The 21,178-nt window shown below is 46.1% G+C and overlaps 1 protein-coding gene across 1 annotated transcript in view; it reads left to right on the forward strand.

Annotated features, from left to right (window-relative positions):
- The window catches only part of Prkn (parkin RBR E3 ubiquitin protein ligase), a 1,140,372-nt gene that overhangs the window by 1,090,424 nt on the left and 28,770 nt on the right, over positions 1-21,178 (forward strand). The window lies entirely within an intron of this gene.

Below are 21,178 nucleotides of genomic sequence, written 5' to 3' on the forward strand. Positions count from 1 at the left end.
CAGGGTTATCCCCTATTCATGGGGCACCGAGTAGCTTTACCAAGAAGGGTATATCCCTCATCCCTGATCATTTTCTCCCTGGGGAGTGTGGAATAGGATTAAGGCACCCCCGTGTGATCAGAGGAGACTGGGGTACGACAACTGAACTGTATCTAAATCAGAAAAATCAACACTGCCTCTACTTTTATTTCATTATTTGATGCCTTTGTTCTAAGTGTGCCCAACCTGTGACCCATAGGTTGATTGCACAGCACAGCCATGGATCCAGCTCAACACTGAATCATAAACGTACTTAGATCATTGCAAGGATATTTTTTGCAATTTAGGGGGAGAGCACTTGATTGAGCCGTTCTCAAAGCAAAACAGTGTATATAGATGACATCTGTCACAATTTCAGAAAGTTGGACACACCTGGCAGGCTGATGGAAATTACCTCTACTTGCACAGACGTACATTCCTTGCTTGTGATGGGGTGACATCCCAAATAAGCCCATCATAAGCCGCAAATATTACAAAGTCAAAGATGCTCTGAAAGACTCTCACCTACAGAACATCCCAACTTAGCCACACGGCACACTGTAGGGTCTTTATGGCTAACCCTGGCGATCAACAGGCCACGTAGAAGTTGCTATGACCACTGCACAACGTCACTAGAGAAGATGCAAGCTTGTAGCTAATTGGGAAAGGTCAAAGCACAGAAGCCCAAGTAGAGTGGCGAATGAAACACATATCGCTTTTGCGCTGTCTTTAAGAATCAGCGCTGAAGCGTGGTGAGTCAGGGACTGTACGCACGCAGTGACGACTGAACACGTATCGAATACTGTCACATTCAAGGGAACAGCTGCACGTTTCCATCAGTCTCACAGACAATGCTAAGCTGTGTCTTCATCCTGACTGAGTAAAGAGCACATTTCCTGAGCTCCGCTCACTAATGACCCACACAGGCTTAGGAAAATGCAAATGTGTGTCTTTTGTTTATCAGTTATGATCAATCAAACCTTAGGAGGGAGGAGCTAGGAACTTCAGCGCAGTTGACGAATTTGCTCATCACTTTTCTCTCCACACAGTGGTTGACAAGGGTTTAAACACTGAACCGAGGTGAATAGACACCCCGTCTCATTGATAAGAACGTAGTAAGTAGACATGGACATTTCAGAGCATTTCAGTTTTACAGCCGAGAACATGACAGCGCTGGGTGATTACAAGTGAGCATAGAGAGAAGTGTTTCTCTGTAAGGGATTATGCAGCTGCGTTTACACAATATTAGCATAACTAAATAAATATAATTAGTACACTTGGGTCTTCTCATAAGATCCTCCGTTGTTGACCACCAGGATTTCAGTAGACTTAGGAGTGAACGCTATTTATACAGTCAAGGAGGTAACTGTGTCTTCTGCTCATTTATTTCAGCTCAGGGACACTCCAGTTCAAATCCCCTGGGTACAGAAAGCAGGAATAATAATAGCCTTGGAACCCGTGCCTTGAGATCTTTGTAGCGCAGGATGATGAAGCAAGAGGCCCTGTGAAATTACAATTCACATCCATCAGCATCGCAGACACGAAGCAAAGCTTCCAAGATGTGAGGTTCTGTTTGAAAATGAGGAACAACCTTACTTAACCCTTAAACTGCCCAGGTTCCTGACTCTCCCAGTAATCCCACCCATCCTTCAAGAGAGAACAACCAACCTTGGTTCTTAAGGGTTTTTAAGTCACCATAACCTTAACAGCTAAGCCATATAAATGGGGGAATGAGCATTAAAGATGACCTTAAGTTCATATGGCCAGCCTCAAGGGGCGTGTAGCCATCATACTTTCAGAGCATGTTAAATGGGACATTTGTATGGGTCAAGAAGCCTGCTTGGCCAGGTGGCAGAATGAACGACTATGTTTCCCCTCAGAGGGTTGGAGGAGAGTCAGGGGAGAGAACTAAAAGAAGATCAACAATTATATCAACATACTGCTGGCCAAAGCCCAGCAAATATGTAGTTTTGTATAACACTTTGTATAACTAGGGAAGCACTAGACTCTTGACAGTGGTCCTAAACACTATTGTGGAAGACAGCATTTGTGGGCAAAGGTGCAAGCATCTCTCCTGCTTGTCTCCTGTATCCATTCTTCCAACCCCAAGTCCAATAGAGAACCTGTGAATTTACATTGGATGGATGCATGTTGAGTTCTGGCAGCATCATAGTGGAAAGGTATAGTATTGTATTCAGCAATACACTCTAAACACCTATAGTAGATGAAGAATTGTTCCAAGCCCTGTGGATAAAGGGCAAGATCCCTGCTTCTATGGCAGTTCTGTGAATTCTCTAGATACTGAAAAGTTACACAGTCAACATAAAGATTTCAATGTGTCATGAGTAGCACATGCCATAGTGCCTCTTCAGCCTTGATTATAGAGCCCTACTGTTATTCCTTAGATTTGCCAGACCAAATTTGATAATTAAATATTAATTTTTATTAAATATTAAACACTGACTAAGAGGTTAACTTTGGTCAGGACCACTCCCTGGAATTTCCAGAAGAGTGTCCCAGAGACATGTGTTATCAGGGCTTTTATGGACAAAACACATAGACCATCATACTCTCCTATGAGGCTTTGGTTTTGTCCAAGAACTACAACTCCAAGCACTCACTGGAGTGAGCTGGTCCTTGGGCAGGAGGGGCTGTTAATTTCAGGTCTTACACTACCTCTAAAGCTCCTTGCCTCTAAACATGCCTCCTGCATCTAACTCCTGGTCATAGACCCACCCTCCTGTTCCTCCTATTTGAAAACAAAACAAACAACATAAGAAAAACGTGTCTGCTGTCCAGTGTGGGGGGGGGGGTTAAATGAAAATGGCGCCCAATAAGCTCATATGTCTGCATGCTCTGTCCCCAGTTGAGGAACTGTTTGAGAAGGATTAGAAGGATTAAGAGATGTGTCCTTGTTGAAAGAGGGGTCTGTTTTCAGCAGAGCTGGCCTGTCCCTTGATGCCTACATTCCTCAGACAGCAGCATGATTGGTAGAAGGGTAGTCTTGGCAGCTTCACTCCCCTGCAGTCTTGAGAAGGTGATACTGTCCACATCAAAGAATAAACACCTACTTGCAGCTCCCCCCACCCTTGAAACTGGTCTTCAAAGGCAGCCATGTCCAAATGCTGCTAATACTCACAAACCCCACTCATTGGGCCTCTTCATTTTCCCTTCAGCTCAGTTTTCTCAAAGCATTCTTTCCTGTCAGCCGCTTGTCACGCCTATCGTGTCCCTCACTTCAGAGCTGACTGCTTTCTATTTTTTAATGTTGCCTTCTCCAGAAAGGGGAGCCCAGGCTGTTTCTCATCTCAGTCATCTTTTCAGTCATAGGAAAAAGGGAGGTCGCCAGCCTTCTGGGTCATGGGAATAAAGCCAGCATTTGTCTGGGATAAAAATGATCACACACACGAGGAATGTGTGTGTTTACAAATGGCTTGCAAGTGTCCCATCTAATTCTGAGCTTCATCACAACTTTTTGTGACAGACATTTATCTAAGGCAAAGTAGGATCAAAGGTGTGAGGCTGGTACCATCAGGTGACTGTTGACCGAGCCTTTGGGAGCTTGGTACTGAAGACCATTTTCTCCCCAGGGAAGCACCAATGTCACCTCTCAGCTGTCCTTTGTGGCCACTCTGCACAGACAGAAGAGAGGTGCTACTTATTGGCTAGCAAAATACTCCTCCAGAAATGGTAAATTCAGGCACTAGTTAGGGGGGGCAGGAATCATTTTGAAACAACAGTGAATCAACTCAGAGTCCTCACAATATTTTGGTGATACAGTAATAAATTTCATTTTTCTTCAGCTTTCCCTACTAAAGCAAAGATAACAGCAAAAGTCAAAAGTACTGGCCTAAAAGTACAGTCATTCACAGTTCACAGTGCACTGTCACAGGGTACCATAGTAACACATCACAGTCGCATAGTAGGATACATGCGTAGTGGGTAGTTTTGTCTACACCTCTTTAAATTCCCAGCGAGTCACATATGTACACCCCCAGGAGCTATCTCAGATCCATGAATAGAAAACACACACAGGCAAGTTATTTTTTTTAAAAGAACCAAATGCTATATTTTCAACTGCATAGCTCCCTTTTATACTCCCCACAAAACAGGAACATAAACAGGAACAGGAATAGAAACAGGAACAAGGATCAAAACAGGAACAAGGAGACACACTCGGCAGCCTATCACCTAAGTTTGGATTTCTCCTTGAGCAGTCTTCTCAGGGAAATGCATAGAGAAGGGGGAATCAGGCATAACAGCACAGGTGCAGAGGATGGTGACTCACAATTCACCCTTTTTCTTTTAATTAGAGGCCGAGCAGAGACAGAGACCAGACCCTCGGTGAATATTGGGGATATTGTAATGACCTCCAGCCCCCTGCCATTCTACAGTGAGGTGGTATGGTCATACCCATCTCGGTGTCTTTTTCCTGAGGAGGGGAACTGTATCGACACCAACCCCTATGCAGCCAGGCATGTCTCTCAGGGAAAACTCCCTTGCAGTCCCGGCTGCAGCTCGGGCCTAGGTGAATGATAACGCTCTTTGTAGCATGGTCAGTCACACTTGGGCAGAGGGATCCCCTCAACCATGTAAAAGCACCAATCCTCGAACGAAGCTTGAGATTGTACCTGTTGTGCCTGAAGGCAGCACAGACACCCAAAAACAAGCATCAGCAAAATTAGGCTAAAAACTGCCAAGGAAGTAACTCCAGCCCACTCTTTCACCAGCATTCCCACTTGAAGAAACATGCTCAAGAGAGATGACCCATCAATAGGATCAACTCTGGTATTATTAACTAATACAATCTTATTAAAGAGCTGCCGAGTAAGATAATAATAAGTAGCATTCCAAAAGCCAGAAATCAACGGATTCAAATACTTAACAGAAGAGGAAGCATTAATTACATGCACGGGTGTAACACAAATGGCATGAAAGAAGGGATCATAGCTAACATGTCTGGTGGATAACATAAAATCTACTTGTTCTTGAACCAAAACAATTTGTTGATTTAAATTTAAAACAGCAATATGAAAATGAGACTGAATATCTCTCTGAGAAAGCAATGCATCTGCACCCTCCCCGAAAGTTCATTCAATGTCTGACAGTGATAAGTAACCATTTTTCAAAACATTCAAGGCGACATAGCAAGTCATAATGAGAACCTGGTGCTTAGTAAACTCTTGGCTCCATCTCTCTTTTGTCCAAGATGCATTTACTTCTAGGTTTGAGTACTCCCCAACCTTGAGATCTGAATGAGTTCTGACAGCTGACACTTGTTGAGCAACCGGGTTTGCAGAGTTGACGAGGAATCCAGTCCTTTTTGCATGCGGATTGAGGTCGCCCCTAATCTGATGTGCCAGCTCTTTGGTGAGCAGAACCTCGATAAACATCTTCCCTGAGCCAGTGTCCAAGTACACAATGGTGTTATGGTCCAGAGCTGCCTACAGCAGCTCAACCTGGTATTTTCAGACAGGCACGGGGGGCATCAAGCGGTGGATTTTGGACCAGGCTCCATTTCCGACCTGGGCCGGTTCACCCCTCCTTACGCAACCTGGTGGACCCCGCTCCCGGGAGGTCACCATATTGATGCCTAACTTAGTGCGGACACCCAATCGACATAGCGCACTACAGCCCAGAACTCCTGGACTCAAGCGATCCTCCTGTCTCAGCTTCCTGAGTAGCTGGGACTACAGATGTGCTCCACCGCGCCCTGCATCTTGGTGATCTCCGGAAAGGGAAGGTCTGAGTGGCGGGTGTGAATCTGCTCCTGCCTCTCGTTCAGGAATCGAACCTAGCCCGTGACCCAGGCCCTGGGCCCATTTGGGAGAATCTTCTTTCTTTTCTTGCCTTTGGGCCAGCCTCACTTCTTCACTGGCTCCTCCTGTTGGGCCCCCTTCTCTCTGGCTTGAGAACCCTCACTGTGCTCCTGCTTGACAGCCACTATAAAGGGCCCATGCTGGCCTGGAGTCTTGCCTCCTGCAGGTGCGGTGGCTGCACCTAGCTGCCGGGGACCGTGAGACATGGCCACTCCAAGCAAGACCTCTGAAAAAACTTTCCCAGGATTGCAGCCTCCCCTCTTTTCTCCTGGAGCCTACTTCCTTTCCTCCAACGGCCCCCAAGAGTTCCTCCTCCTCCTCAGAAGAAGAATCCCCCAATGTAGATGAAGAGGAGGAAGAAGATCCACATAGGGACTCCCTAGCCAATTCCTCCTTAACTTCTCCAAGAGTTTTCTTAGCCTCCTCAATTTGTTCCTCAACCAATTCGTTTTCACTGACAAGGGCATCCCTAACCAGTTTCCAAACGCCCCAAACTGAGAATTTTTGTAATTCTTTCATAAATTCTTCAATAACCCTAGCTTCAACAGTGGTTCCCCGCTGAGCCAGAAGAGTAGATAGTTGCTTAGCCAGCAACTCCTTACTATGTGCCAAACCCATGGCATTTACTTACCACGAAAACTTACCTTCGGTTCGTGCCCAATGCATCTCCTGTCTTAATGTGCACCCCAGAGACGGCCCGTCAGCAATCATCCTCATCTTTCCGATCTCGGTGAAACCTCCACTTGTCAGCAATAGCTGACTGAGTTCCTTGGATCGGTGGAGGGCTTTAACTGCTACAGACATGTGAACATCCGCCTCCATCTCCTCTCTCTCTCCATGTTATTCTTAAAATGCCTTGTCGTTGCCCACTCAATGACTGGGAACTCCTAAACCTTCCCCTGCTACCTCAGGCCCAGTTGCCCAGAAGCCCCTTACCCAAAAATGCACATAGCTGGTTGGCCTTTTTCCTGTCACTACTGCATCTCCTTCTCTCCTTAATCCTCTCAATTTTCTCTGCATCCTACCTGTGCAACTCTAAGGGTCACATCTCATGCTCAGTCATTGGCTACTGGCATCTTTATTGATAGACCAAAAGCCAATTAAGGGCAAGGATCTTCAGCATCAGTAAATACAGATTCCTGATCAAAGCATCAGAACCACCCTCTACATCTCACCTTTTCTGTCCAATTAGAAAACAAAACTAACTCTTCTCTCAGACATAAATTCAGCAGAAGCATAACAATCATGTCAATTACAAAGTATGGTATACAATTAAAATCTAGTCCATCATATTTGTCAATTAGACAAAGTACTCTACCACCATTCCTTGTCTGTCCAGCAGGGCATTAAACAGGGGTCCGGGGAGATCACCTGAAAGAGAAGATGGGGGAACAGGCGAACACAAGGAACACAGCTTGTCTATAGGCTGATCAAACCGTAATTTTTACTTTTTCACACACAGGTTATATACACAAAAAGGCAGGATGTGGGGAAGGGGATGACACAGGAATGTGGGTGTTCAGGGGGAATACAGATTGTTCAGGGGGAGTACAGATATCTTCCAGAACAGAGTGTCAGGTGGGTGAAGGTTCAGGGGACAGGACACTATGACTCCGCCTATGATTCACTTGTCCTTATCTAAGTTGGTACTATCCACCAAGGTTACCCATCTACAAGGCCTATGAGTAGCCAGGCTTGGCAGCCTTCCACCAAAGCTGTTAGTTTACAGTAACTTCCAGCTATCTGTTTCAGTGTTTTTCCACAGAGACCCAAGACTTGGTGCTAGCAGGCATGTATGTCAGGCCTATTGCTGATTTTAGGTGTATGGCTGATTTTAAGCCTTCAGTGTATAAGCAGGGCTGCTCCGGACAATTCCTAACTTAAAGAGTTACAATTCTGTCTCTGAATTATTTAAAACTATTTGTTTAGATTTTAGCCTGTAACGCCATCATCTTTCTACTCTATATAACTCTTTCTACTCTAGATCTTGTCCTTAATGTTATACAACTTAAGTTTGCTTATGGGACTATAATTAATCTTCAGCCCTATCAGAAATCCGAGAACAAATCAAACATTACCTGGGTATATAGGAAGCACCAAACACAGCTTCTCAGACTTAAACAGTTGTAGAGACAGCTGACTATCTGGACAGGCCCCCATTCCTCAAAACCTTGGAGCATCAGTCTTCAGTCTTCTGGCCCAGGATCATCTGATAGACCTTTGTAAAGCAGAAGTATGAAGGACTGTTTACCCTGTATTGGCAGAGCTGTCAGTCAACTATTCTGCTTACTATGTCCATTTTGGACAGTATTTTGTCTGGTGAAGTGGGCAACTTCTGCCCCATGGCTACCTTGCCACGATAAGCAACCTCGCCTGGAGGTAAAGATGCTCAATATCTTCTTTGAACTGTGAAGGGGGTAATGTCAGGAGCAGACATATCTCTAGTCGAAACTTCTAATAATGATGAAATGATTAAATATCAGATTCTGTGGATTTCTGACGTTTTTGAAGACTATCTATGTAAAGTGTATTTGGACTGCTAAACCTTAGCTACTCTTAGCCATTTCTATCTGAGGAAATGGAAAGCACTTTGTTATAATTAAGTTAGAATCTAACCTAACCATGAGCTTCCTATCTGGCCCTTAACGTGCGTTACTTAATCATCTTGTCCTTAAACGAGTCGCATAGGCACAATGCCTATCTAAGAATAACAATATTAATTTCAAATTTTGTATCAATATACAGATTCACACCAATGAAAACCTTAGTTCTATGTCAATATATAAATTCAGTACCAAAGTAATTATAACTTCAATTTTAGATCAATTATAAAGATTTCTACCAATGGCCGGGCGATGGTGGCGCACACCTTTAATCCCAGCCCTTGGGAGGCAGAGGCAGGTAGATTTCTGAGTTCGAGGCCAGCCTGGTCTACAGAGTGAGTTCCAGGAAAGCCAGGGCTACACAGAGAAACCCTGTCTTGAACCCCCCCCCAAAAAAAAAAGATTTCAACCAATATAAGATAATGGCTACACAATGTTTTCTTTAAGAAAATTTACCAATCCATCCCATCTATTTCCTCCATGTTCAAAATTATGACCATTCCCAGATTATCCCTTAAAATGACAACCTATCTAGTTTCTAAAATAACCATAACCAGACACCTAAATCCAAGGAATCAGGCTGGTGAGTTTCTATGGCTTCTTCCTGCTTATTGGTTGTAACAAGAAATTCTTTAAAGGAGTGGGGAGGGGTAGGAAAGTTAGAAAATTGGTTAGACTTAAGAAAGCTAGCTTTAGCATCTGTTATCCAGTCTCTGTAAGCTTAGAAGGCTCAGGGCTTGACTGAACTTCTGACTGGATCCGTGTGAAAGTTTGGAAGAGTCAAGATGATCCTGAATCAGCAGGAATCCCCGAAGCTGTTTGGGGCAGCATTAGGAAGCAGGGGCCACGAAGACCAGCTCAGCGTCTCGGAGGACAGATTTTGGCAGAACTGTACATTCTGTAATATATGAATCTCACAACCAAAATTTTAGTACCATTAAAATATTTGTATGGGGGCTGGAGAGATGGCTCAGTGGTTAAGAGCACTGACTACACTTCCAGAGGTCCTGAGTTCAAATCCCAGCAACCACATGGTGGCTCACAACCATCTGTAATGAGATCTGATGCCCTCTTCTGATGTGTCTGAAGACAGCTACAGTGTATTCATCTACAATAAATAAATCTTTAAAAAAAAATATTTGTATGGATTGTGCAGGGTGCACAGATCAGTTAAGGATTAAATTTTGCTTCTTGTTGGAGCAGGTGAAAGACAACTGTCTTTTTTATAAGTTAATTTTATCAATAACCAAATGTGATAAATCTTCATTCATACCGTATGAAGGTTAGGGATTCCATAACCAACAAGATTTATTGTCTTGTTTTAGCTGAAGTTTTGGCTAGAGACGTTTTTATGTCTAAGCCGGTTACTGGGCTGTTCCCGTCAAGGAATCAGCAGATCAATATACTTGTCTTCTTTTATTTTCTTGAATTTTTTAAGATCTTCAGGTGGTCTTCCCCTATCATATCTGATCCATATCACTCTGGAGGGGGTCCAGAGCCTATTTTCCTCTCCTGTCAACACATATTCAGAGGCTCTCTCCCAAAATAGCTTGTCCTTGGTCCAGTAACTGGAATTCACTAAGGGTATAGCTTGACCTCTCTCTATGAGAAACTTTAACATAGCTACCAAACTCATAATCACACTCATTTTGATAATCAAAACAATTCAAAGCAAATACAGCAACCTAAGCAAATATTATCTGTTGAAACAGTGTTTCTGGTGTCCCCTGCCCCGACCTTCATGATATCAAGGCCTAAATTATTATCTGTGTAAACTTGAATCCACTGTTTTCAACAGAAGCTATTCAGCTAAAGAGAAGTCCCCAGCTCCCCTAGGGCCTGCGACCTTGAATTTAGTTTCTCCCTATGATTAAGTGGAATCTGAAAACCAAGCGGCAGTATTTAGAATACGTTTCTTTTGCTTATTCCCAACAAAGCCACCATATTTCGGGTGCCAGTTTAGAGTGTAAATCTCACTCAGAACACTACACACCGTTTACAGCTCTGCTGCATTAAAGGCTTCCTCGACACTCTTACCCATAGCCTGCAGCCAGTGTAATATGTCATAGGACCAAATTTTCCCTGTGGTCATGTGCCTCCTGGGACACATCTTTTGTTTCCAGAGGATGCTTTTGGTCCAAGGCAGTGCTGTGCAGGGTTCTGTCAGGTTTCAGGAGGTAGGGATGTCTGAAGCTGTGTTGTCAATAAAAGCAAAGCCAGACCCAGAGTAGGTAGACTTCCTGACAAGACGGGATGTCTCCCCCTTTGGGATGCGCTTGGTTGGTGTCCTTGAGAGATGAAGTTCTGCTCAGGACTCAGCTCTGTTGGTGGCAGCCTGGATACAGAGCAGTGGCATCTGCAACATCACCCTTGGTAGCTGAATGTCTGAGTGGCAGGAACCAGACAAGGCTCAACCTGCTGCTGTGGTTGCCTCAGTAAAGCTCCCTGAAGTGGGACCAAAGTGGTCAGGAACCAAGGCTGGCCAAAGCCTGCTCTCTGGGCTCTCTCTCCCTCTCCCTCTCCCTCTCCCTCTCCTTCTCCCTCCCCCTCCCCCTCCCCCTCCCCCTCCCCCTCCCTCTCCCCCCACTCTGCTCTGTTTAAGAAAGTATCTGAATGTGTGCTGATTTACAGCGGTCACCATGTGGCAGCTCATCCGTAGCTCATGCCCTCCTGCCCGTGTGCCTTCCCTGCAGATCTCCTTGACTCACTCACCCTAAGTCACATATTTCCCTGTCCATCCTTTTAACCAACCTACCAATGGGTTCTCTGCTTATGAATCTGCATATACTCTCAACTCAGGCCCTTTTCTTTCCCCACAAACTCTTAATGTCTCTCTTTGTCCAGTCAGTGCTATAGCAAAAGACCACGAACTGAGTGGCTTATAAAGAATAGAAGTTTGATTCTCAGCTTGAGAGTCTGGGAGTCAGAGGTCGGAATACCTAGTGAAGATCTGCTTCCTGGCTTCCAACTGAGCCTTCTCATTACATCCTCCAGGTGAGAGGAGCAAAGCTGTGTTCTGGGGCTCCATTATAAGCACACTGATGCCATTTGTCAGAGCTTCATGGCCCGGTCACCTCCCAAAGGTCCCTAGTCCCCAACCTAGGAGACTCACACAGTCAGACTGTGCATTGCCCAAAGTACAACCCATCTAGAGGGTTTCCCCTCGCCCTCTCATTCAGCGCTTGAAGAGGTCACTGCACAGCAACAATGCAGAAAAACTACCTAAGAAGCCTGGCTCTCTCATCATTTATGTGATAGACTGAGAAATTGAACTGTGGTTGGTATAGAAGGCTCAGGGGAGCCTCAGAACTGAGAGATCCCAGGACAGTGCTCGCTAGGAACCCAGGACCTCCTGAATGCTGGGCAAACTCTCTGCTCTACCCCCAGCCCCAGGCTCATGAAAGCTGCCTTGCCTTGTAGCAAGGGATCTGGAAGCAACCCCTCCACTGTGTGCCACCCACCATACCCAGGAGTGTGGCTTGACGGAGGGAGGCAGTGCTTGTGACTGGGAACAACCCCAGATTTCACCTCAGCCCAGACCCATCAGCATCCAGTACTCCTGGGAACTGAGAAACCCCAGCCTTGGTCCCAAGGTGAGGTGAGGCCGTGTGTGAGAGAAGACAGAGGCACACAGCAGCTTGTGAACCCAGCAGAGAAGACAGCGATATGGTGGGCTCGAGCAAGGAAACTCACAAAGTGGGAAGGAACCGGAAGACCGGCTGAGAGAATCGAGCATGTCATGAGGGTGCTCAATTCTAATGTCACCCGAAGAGGAAATGGCACAGGCAGGCTTTGGAGGAAGCGACAATTACAGTGGAGACTTCTCCACAGAGGTATCCAGGGGCTTCAGAAGTAGATCACATGGAGCTTCCTGGAGGAGGGAGCTATCCTGGAGCCAATAAGCAAAGTATGAGATTGCCTGTCTCCAAAGGAGTGTCCTTACCATGGTCTGTACCCTCCCAGCTTTGTTCCCCAAGTCAAGAGACCTCGAGCGACTTCTACTGTCTCCATGATCCGGGAGTGTATTTACTGAGTCACCTGTTGCTTTAAGTAAAACAGCTTTATTGGCACTCCTCCTCCGCTCTGGACACAGCCTAACTGATGCACAGACAGAGCGGAATGGTGGCAATAGATCTCCATTAAAGCTGGTGTATCCTCCTGGATCGCCCCTCCATCTCGTCTATGGGAGTTAAACAACCGCCGAGAACAGCACCAGGCTCTCAACGGCGCATTTACAAAGCACTTAGCCCTCCTGGAAAGGTTTGCTCTGGAGCAGAGATGGCCCTAGGCTGGCCATCAGAGGAAGCAGTTTGATCTCTTTCTTTTGCTTGCAGGCAAGTCACTCAAATGCTTACAGTTTTTCCCTCTCTGCCACACGGGGCCAGTAAGATCTACTGAACTATAAATAATGAAATGAGAAGGTGTGTGAAGTATTTTACAAGTCATAGAGTACCACAAAATGATAAAACCGTGGGGCTTGGGTTGTTTAAGGCTGGATGCTAAAAATGTCAGGTACGATAGAGAAGCCGAGAAAGATGCGCAAATAGAAATACATTGTACCCAGGCAAAGCTCTTCTTTTGTAAATTACCTAGTCCAGCTGTTCTTCACAGCAACAGACAACGAGTCATAAACAACCTATTCTCCTAAATTCTAACAGAAAGAGCTGAGACTAAGTGATTTATGAAGGAAGAGGTTTCTGTTTGAGGGGAGGTTGGTTTTCTGAAACAGAGTTTCTCTATGTTACAGTCCTGGCTGTCGTTGAACTCCCTTTGTAGACCAAGCTGGCCTCAAACTAACAGAGATTAGAGATTAGATTAGTTCCCCTTGCCATCTGCCCTCTGCCCCTCGGCACCTGCCCCCTGCCCACTTGTCCCCCAGCCCCAAACCCCTGCTCCCAGCACCTGTCCATGCCCGTGCCCCCACCCCTGCCCCTACCTCTGCCTCTGCGCTGGGACTTAAGGCATGTGCCACTTCCACCCAGCTTTTTAAAAAAGGTGTTCTTCTGGCTCATGGCTCAGAAAGTCTGGGCATGCACCTCGACCCACTTGGCTTCTGGTCAGGGCCTCATGGCAGTTCATCAGGAAGTGGAAGGCAAGCAAGCCAAGGAAGAGGGGGAAGTGAAGGAATCGGCCTGCTTTGTAACAACCTGCTGCCTGGGAACTACCTAGTCGCACAAGGAAGACATTCATCTCTCTTAAAGGTCCCACTTCCCGACACCTCTGAACTGGCGACAGATTCTCACAGCCTTTCAGAACGGACTCAAGATTCATATATTCCCTCCCTCCTTCCCTCCCTCCCTCTTCTTGCTGTACTTGAGAAGTTGTTCTTCTTCTCTCTTGGAATTGTTAATCAGCCAGCTGGTTCTTCGGCTGTATCCCAGATAGGAACCAAGGGTAGAGGAGGAGAGGCGCTCCCACGCAGCTCCTTGCCAGCCATTGTAATCGGTTGCTTCTGACAGTACTGATAGCACCAGGCAACTGGGAGCTGTGGTGGATGGCGCCCTCTAGTGTTCCAACTTTTGTCCTGTACTAAGGTACAGGGACCTTTAACCCTACAATGACAGTGTTATGGTTCTCAGGTAGACCGAGGACATCAAGATCCCTCACTCTTTTTAATAGCAGCTTATCCTACATATTCCAAACCTAAGCATGGGGGCTCAGTCCTTGATAGCTATGGCTGTTATAGTCCTTGGGTTTGGGCATCCAGCTCCATGGGTCTTAAGGGCTGGTGGCTCTCGGGGGACTCTAGACAAAACCTTGCAGTTTCTCTTCTCTGGCTCTTTGCAGTCCTCTTGCCTAAGTCTCACCTCCCTGTCCTCTCTCACACACTTTTCTTCCCAGCCACTCTCTGAAACTCTATGGCTGCTACCCACTGCTTGGGCACTGTCACGGCTACTGCTACTTTGCCCTTTATCCAGAATCTTCCTGATGCTGCAGCTGCCACAGCTACTGTCTTTTGGTGCTCCTCGACTGCTGGCCCCTGCAGCTCCCTTCCTGTGACTCCACTGACTCTCTCATGGCTCTGCCTCTGTGGCTGTCAAGACTGCTGGCCACTCCACGGCTCTGGCTTTGCCACCACTGTGTGTGTGTCTGTGTGTCTGTGTGTCTGTGTGTCACTAGTTCAGCCCACTCTACTAAAGATAACTCTCAAAAATAAAGCAAGTGGAGACCAAGAGACAACCCTTTTTCAGGCAAATGACACAAGAGGGTCTCTCCCAGCTACCTCACAGAAGTGAACCAAATAACCTGCTACACCAGAAAAGGATAGTTACACCAGTCACAGAGCACCTTCCTGCAAATGACTGTGCTTACACTAATCATGGAACTGTCCCTTTTGTATCAGTTACAGTTGTCCCTCTACTAAGTCATCTGGGGAAAGATCCCTCTCTCTGGTCCTTTGGCTATTAGGTCATTAAGAGTTCACCAAAGCCGGGCGGTGGTGGACATGCCTTTAATCCCAGCACTTGGGAGGCAGAGGCAGGCGGATTTCTGAGTTCGAGGCCAGCCTGGTCTACAGAGTGAGTTCCAGGACAGCCAGGACTACACAGAGAAACCCTGTCTCAAAAAAAAAAAAAAGAAAGAAAGGAAGGAAGGAAGGAAGGAAGGAAAGAAAGAAAGAAAGAAAGAAAGAAAGAAAGAAAGAAAGAAAGAAAGAAAGAAAGAAAAGAAAGAGAGTTCACCAAGGCTACTGACAGCGAAATTCCATTGTAAAGCAGTTGAAACCATTGTAACTGAGGCCACACAGTGGGGGTGGGGGGTCCTTCAGCAGCAGGCAGCTGTGCTGTTGTGTACCTCAAGGCCTCCAGGAGGCAGTCACAACAGTAGCACCGGTATTCCTCCTAGCTCCTTGACTGACAATCCCCCGTTCTAGGCAGCCAGCACATCAGGAAAGAGTCTAAAGCTGTCAGCTAAGAAATCAAATTGCTTAATCCTCCAAAACATTTGCTCATCTGCAGAAAAACAATCTGAAGGGCTGTTTGCAGTAAGAACTTCTAGCTATCAGTATTTACAGCTGCCTGCCCAGAAAGAAGCGGCCCCCCTCATCTCTTTTGCTGGGACTATCTGACCATCAAAAAAGCAATACTAAGCACCCACCAAGGTCACGGTGGGGCTTCCCCCCACCTCTGAGATCTTGCCTGAATAGAACTTCTGATCTATGTGCCTTGCTATATCTTACCTCAGCTCTAACCAGAAGTCAACTCCTTTCCAAACACTTCCTCTGAAGACTTCCGCAGAGGCGAGACCCTCTCTCAAGTCTCAGAAAGTTGCGACCACCCAGTAATCTGCTCGAGACACCATGTACCGGAGCAATTGCGAGGTTGTTTATTAGGGCGTGACAACTAGCTGCCGGTCAATTCGTATGCCCACGCAGGAGCTGAATTGACACCGACTGCCAGTTTGAAAGAGGTTTTTAAAGGGAAAAACCACAAACCAAGAAATGGGAAGGGGGTGAGGGGTTGTTAGGGTGGTGTAACATAAAAATAGTGGAACATTCCAAAGGAATCCAACCTACGGGAGTCAGGGTCAGGTGAAAACTCTCTGTACGCTTATCTTTCTCAAGAATGTGGTCCTGCCCTGTTACTTCGGCCTTGCCCTGTCACTGCGGTTCCCAGCTTGGTTCCCAGCTTGGTTCTCAACTTGGTTCCACCTAGTTCACTTGCATTTTTTCCTAACTCTTTGCAGATAGGCCAGTTCCAGTAATGGTGACTGGTCTTTCCACATTCATAACTTGCTTCATGCCTCGGTTTCTCCATGTCTTTATAAAGAAAGCCTAAAGAATACTTTATATGTCTAAAAAGAATTCTATATACCCAGTATCTATAATTTTTCACTCTACACCTCAAGTCCCCATCCTGAGGAAGACTTGGGAAAGCCTCCTCTGAAAGGGGTTTAGACTCTAAGGTCTTAGCATCACTAGTGAGGGGACAGACACAGCTCCACACTGTCACTGTCAGCACCCATTGGAGTTCCCCAAGACTCTTCAGGACCTCAGCTCAAGCCAAACCAGGATTTGTGGGTTCAGCACTGGAAAAACTTCCAAGAGAAGAGAGTTTATGGTGAAGCAAACTCGGAGATTTTATTGAAGATATTTTTTATATAGGGCTTAGGTATGAGGGTTAAGAGAAAAAGGGTGCTCTGGGGAAGAAATTAAGGCATACCTAAGAGTGTGGATACAGGCTCTTCAAAGAAAAAGCACAAAAAGTAAGACCTGTCCAAGTGTGGGCATGAGCTCTTCAAGGGAGAGTAGCGATTCATTGTGTTGGCATAAACCCTCTGTACCATTTTGTTGGCTTTCGGGTTATATCACAAAGGGTTTCTAAGAGCCCTTCCTCCATGTGATAAGTAGAATAAGTGAGGTTGCTCCAGAGATGCCTTGGATAGAATTGTAATCTGATAGAGGAAACCAGGAACCACTCGGGCTGCACAGGGGTTTGGTACATACCCCGTCTCTGCCACACTTTTCTGAGGAGTGCCCTAGGAAACTGCACAGTTGTGGCTAGGAAACAATGGCCTTAGGCTGTCAGCAATTTCCCAGAATTCTTGCTTCCCTCCTAGTGAGAGACTTCAACCAAATTCCAGGGTGAAGGGCTCCTTCCCCCTTCTCACACTCCCCAAAGTTCCCACACATACACACACATACCAGAAGCCTGTGACTCACTAGCCAAAGTGTTAATTCATCGCCTGAATCTCTAAGTTTCTATGTTGTATTCTAGACTTCACACAGCAATTCAAATGTGGGGAAGATGTTTGGGAAAACACGAATGTCTAGCCATGAAGTCTTAGCTATGTAAATAAGGGTCATACAAATCAGGCCATCCTGGTAGATCAAAGTTCAGTCCTAGTCCAAAGCTGGGATCGTGGGGCATCTGGATACAAGTCTGTGGTATTGGGCTACTGTATTCCAGGGCTAGCAGTGCGGGATTCGTGGACCAAACGTGTAAAACTCCCTACTGCAGATGAGTTCTTTCTCTTGATTTCTTTTTTTCTTTCTTTTAAAGATTTATTTATTTGTTTGCTTGTTTGTTTTATGTATATGAGTACACTGTAGCCATCTTCAGACACACCAGAAGAGGGCATCAGATCCCATTACAGATGGTTGTGAGCCACCATGTGGTTGCTGGGAATTGAACTCAGGACCTCTGGAAGAGCAATCAGTGCTCTTAACTGCTGAGCCACCTCTCCAGCCCTCTCCTAATTTCTTATTCATGAACTTCCCTTTGTGTTTAAACAGTACACACAGTCATACCCACAGGTACACACACACACAAACACTACACACAATTATACAGACACGCACACAAGCACACATGCTCACACAAACTTACACTACACACAAACATATACACACAAACACACGTGCACTCATATACAAAAGCACACACGTGCACATGAACACACACATACTTACAAACACTACATGCAGCTATACACATACAGACTACTGAGTACCACAAATATCACAGACAAACAGAGCACACATCCTACACATGTTCTACCACACAAAACACACAATAAGGACACATCCCACATACTACACAAAACATATATACCATACCACATGCACCCCATATACTATAGATTGACCTGTGTCTAGTGTCTTTCCACAGTGTCACGATTTGTTGAATAACAATAAATTCACAAGACAGAGTGGTCTCAGGCTCAGCAGTTTGCAAATAACTGTTACATTTGTGTCATTGTTCCATAGATATTTTGTCAATGACCAACACAGGCTCTTTCATTCCGATCTTAAGTGCTAATACTGAGAGCACACATCTCACTATAAATATATCTATGCCTATGTGTCTTTCAAATAGGTGTGTGTGTGTGTGTGTGTGTGTGTGTGTCACAAAAAGTTTCAAAGGCTCCAGTGGAAATGTTAAGTGTTTTCTGAAGTGGGCTGATAGAAGTATAAACTGATTCTGTACTGATAAGCCATCTGCAGAAGAAGCTGCCGCTGTAGAAGCAACCACCGTGGAGCCAGCATTGAAATCAGAGCTGTAGAGATGAGTCCAGCTGCAGAAGAAAGGAGGAAGTGGCTGGACGAGGTCCTGAGGAGGGAAGGGCAGGCGGCAGCTGAGTGGGCTCTGGGGATGGAGCTGAACCAGAGGGACGATGGGAATCCTCCGCTTGCTGGACCACACTGAGTGTCAGGTGACAGGTCGGTAAGGGGGCCTCTGTCACAGAAGCACCGATGTCCATGGGTGCCAGGTGAGGGACCCACACTCTTCCCCTGGCCTGACGGGTCCAATGAGTTCTCAGGCCCGGTTTCCTTGATCCAGTTGTAATAGACCCATGTGCTTCTGCAGTCTGGACTCACCCTCATAAATATATAGCCTGCCACACTTTCTACTACCTGGAATAAGTCAGTATTGCTGCACGAATAGCACCACACAAATACCAGTCTCTGAGAGTCCACCCAGGAGTGCATTTATGCTCTCCTCCCTCAAACTTGTGTCAAAAGCTGCTCGTAAAACATAAAACATCTCTCGGGGCAAGGCACAGTCTTAAAGATCCAGTGTTTCAAACAATATGGAGTGGCTTAGGTCAGGACACAGCCTGATTTTAATAATATCACACACGTAATATACATAACATACCTCGCACTACCCACACAGCCCACTCTATACACATACCACAAACAACACACGCATGCATACCACCCGCATAGCTCTTACACAAATATGCACACACACACACACACACACACACACACACACACACACGCACACCCCAGAATGACTCCCACAGAAGAATTGTGCCCTGATGGTCCTTTTCAGAGTGGCTGCAGAGCACCTCTGGCCACCAGAGGGCGCTACATCCTTAAGGGAAATGCTGTGTTTCCAACAAGCCAGAAATCAAATTCTCTAGTTTGAGTCTTACACCATGTATACGTTTGAAAGCTAAAGACTGGGTTTTGGTTATCATTACCCCTTCACTCCTGGGCTGCTTAAAACCAGGGCTGGTGGGACAACAACTCCACAGGCGTGTTCCTGACCATTGACTACGACGTTAACAGGGAAGCTGGGTTCAGCTACAGGTGTAAAGGGGCTCACCAACCCGTCCTGGGCTGCTGCTGAGTGTTCTATGCCAGAAACATAAGCAAGCATTAATCTGTCTTTCCACAATGTCAGAATTGACAAAATAACAATAACTTCACAAGGTGCTATGACTTCAATCGGACCATTTTTCTCCCTAATCATGCCATAAGCCCATTTGGTTTTTAATTGTTTTATTGTTGCTTGTTTGTTTGTTTGTTTGTTTGTTTTTCAAAACAGAGTTTCTCTGTGTAGCCCTGGCTATTCTAGAACTCACTCTGTAGACCAGGCTGACCTCAAAGGAACTCAGAGACCCATCTGCCTCTGTCCCCCGAGTGCTGGCGTTAAAGGTGTGTGTCAAAACCACCTGGCTTTTGTTTTGTTTTGTTTTGTTTTGTTTTGTTTTGTTTTGTTTTGTTTTGTTTTGTTTTTAATGACAAGGTCTCACTGTGTAGCTCTGGTTGTCTTGAGCTTGCAATGTAGACTAACTCACAGAGATCCCCCTGCCTCTGCCTCCTGAGTGTTGCTGGCATTAAAGGTGTGTACCGCCATGGCCAGCTTAAGGTCTTTTATTCCAGTCTTAACCACCCAGCACACAGGAAATCTACCTACCTCTGAGTATGTGAGTACACTTGGCTCGCAGAATGAGTAAGAGTTAAAGAGGCTGTGTGGGAGTTCTGGTGACTGAAGTGAGGCGGTGAGCGTGCTGCCCCAAGCCTGCCGCAGAAGCTGCTGCTGTAGGCAGGCTGCCAGAGCTGAGTCCAAAATGAACTCAGCTGCAGGGATGGAAGGCGAGGACTGGGTGTAGTCCACACGGACAAGCAGGACAGGCAGAGCACAGGTAAGCAGGCTACATCAACAGTGGGGCACCGAGGTGAGATGAACCCCCAAGGACAGTCAAGAGCTCTCTGTCTGTCAGTCCTCAGTGCATACTCTGGATATTAGAGGTGTCTTAGTCAGGGTTTTACTACTGTGAACAGACACCATGACCAAGGCAACTCTTATAAAGAACAACAGTTTATCAGGGCTGGCTTTCAGGTTCAAAGGTTCAGTCCATTATTATCAAGGCTGGAACATGGCAGCATCCAGGCAGGCATGATGCAGGAGGACCTGAGAGTTCTACATCTTCATCTGAAGGCTGGTAGCAGAATACTCACATCCAGGCAGCTAGGATGAGGGTCTTAAGCCCACACCCACAGTGACATACCTACTTCAACAAGGCCACACCTACTCCAACAGGACCACACCTTCTAATAGTGCCACTCAGGGCTGGAGAGATGGCTCAGTGGTTAAGAGCACTGACTGCTCTTCCAGAGTCCTGAGTTCAATTCCCAGAAACCACATGGTGGTTCACAACCATCTGTAATAGGATCTGGTGCCTTCTTCTGGTATGTCTGAAGACAGTGACAGCTACTAATAGTGCCAGTCCATGGGCTGAGCATATACAAACCATAACAAGAGACTAGGTGGCCTTGGGACCCTTGCCACCCTGTATCTACCACTGTAAGGGGTGGAGGAGAGGAGTTATACCTTTTCCTTGGTCTGCCATGAATGCCTGGGCCATTCTCGGACTTTGTTCCCCAAATCAATTTAATTTTTTTTCTTTTATTGAAAACAGATTTTCATTTCACACATCATATTCTAATTATAGTCGCCCTACTCCTCCCAGTTCCCTCCTGCCTCTCTCCTACTCCTCCCAGTT

Source organism: Grammomys surdaster, unplaced genomic scaffold (genome assembly GCF_004785775.1).
Source record: "Grammomys surdaster isolate TR1022 unplaced genomic scaffold, NIH_TR_1.0 218, whole genome shotgun sequence".
Taxonomy (NCBI): Eukaryota; Metazoa; Chordata; class Mammalia; order Rodentia; family Muridae; genus Grammomys; species Grammomys surdaster.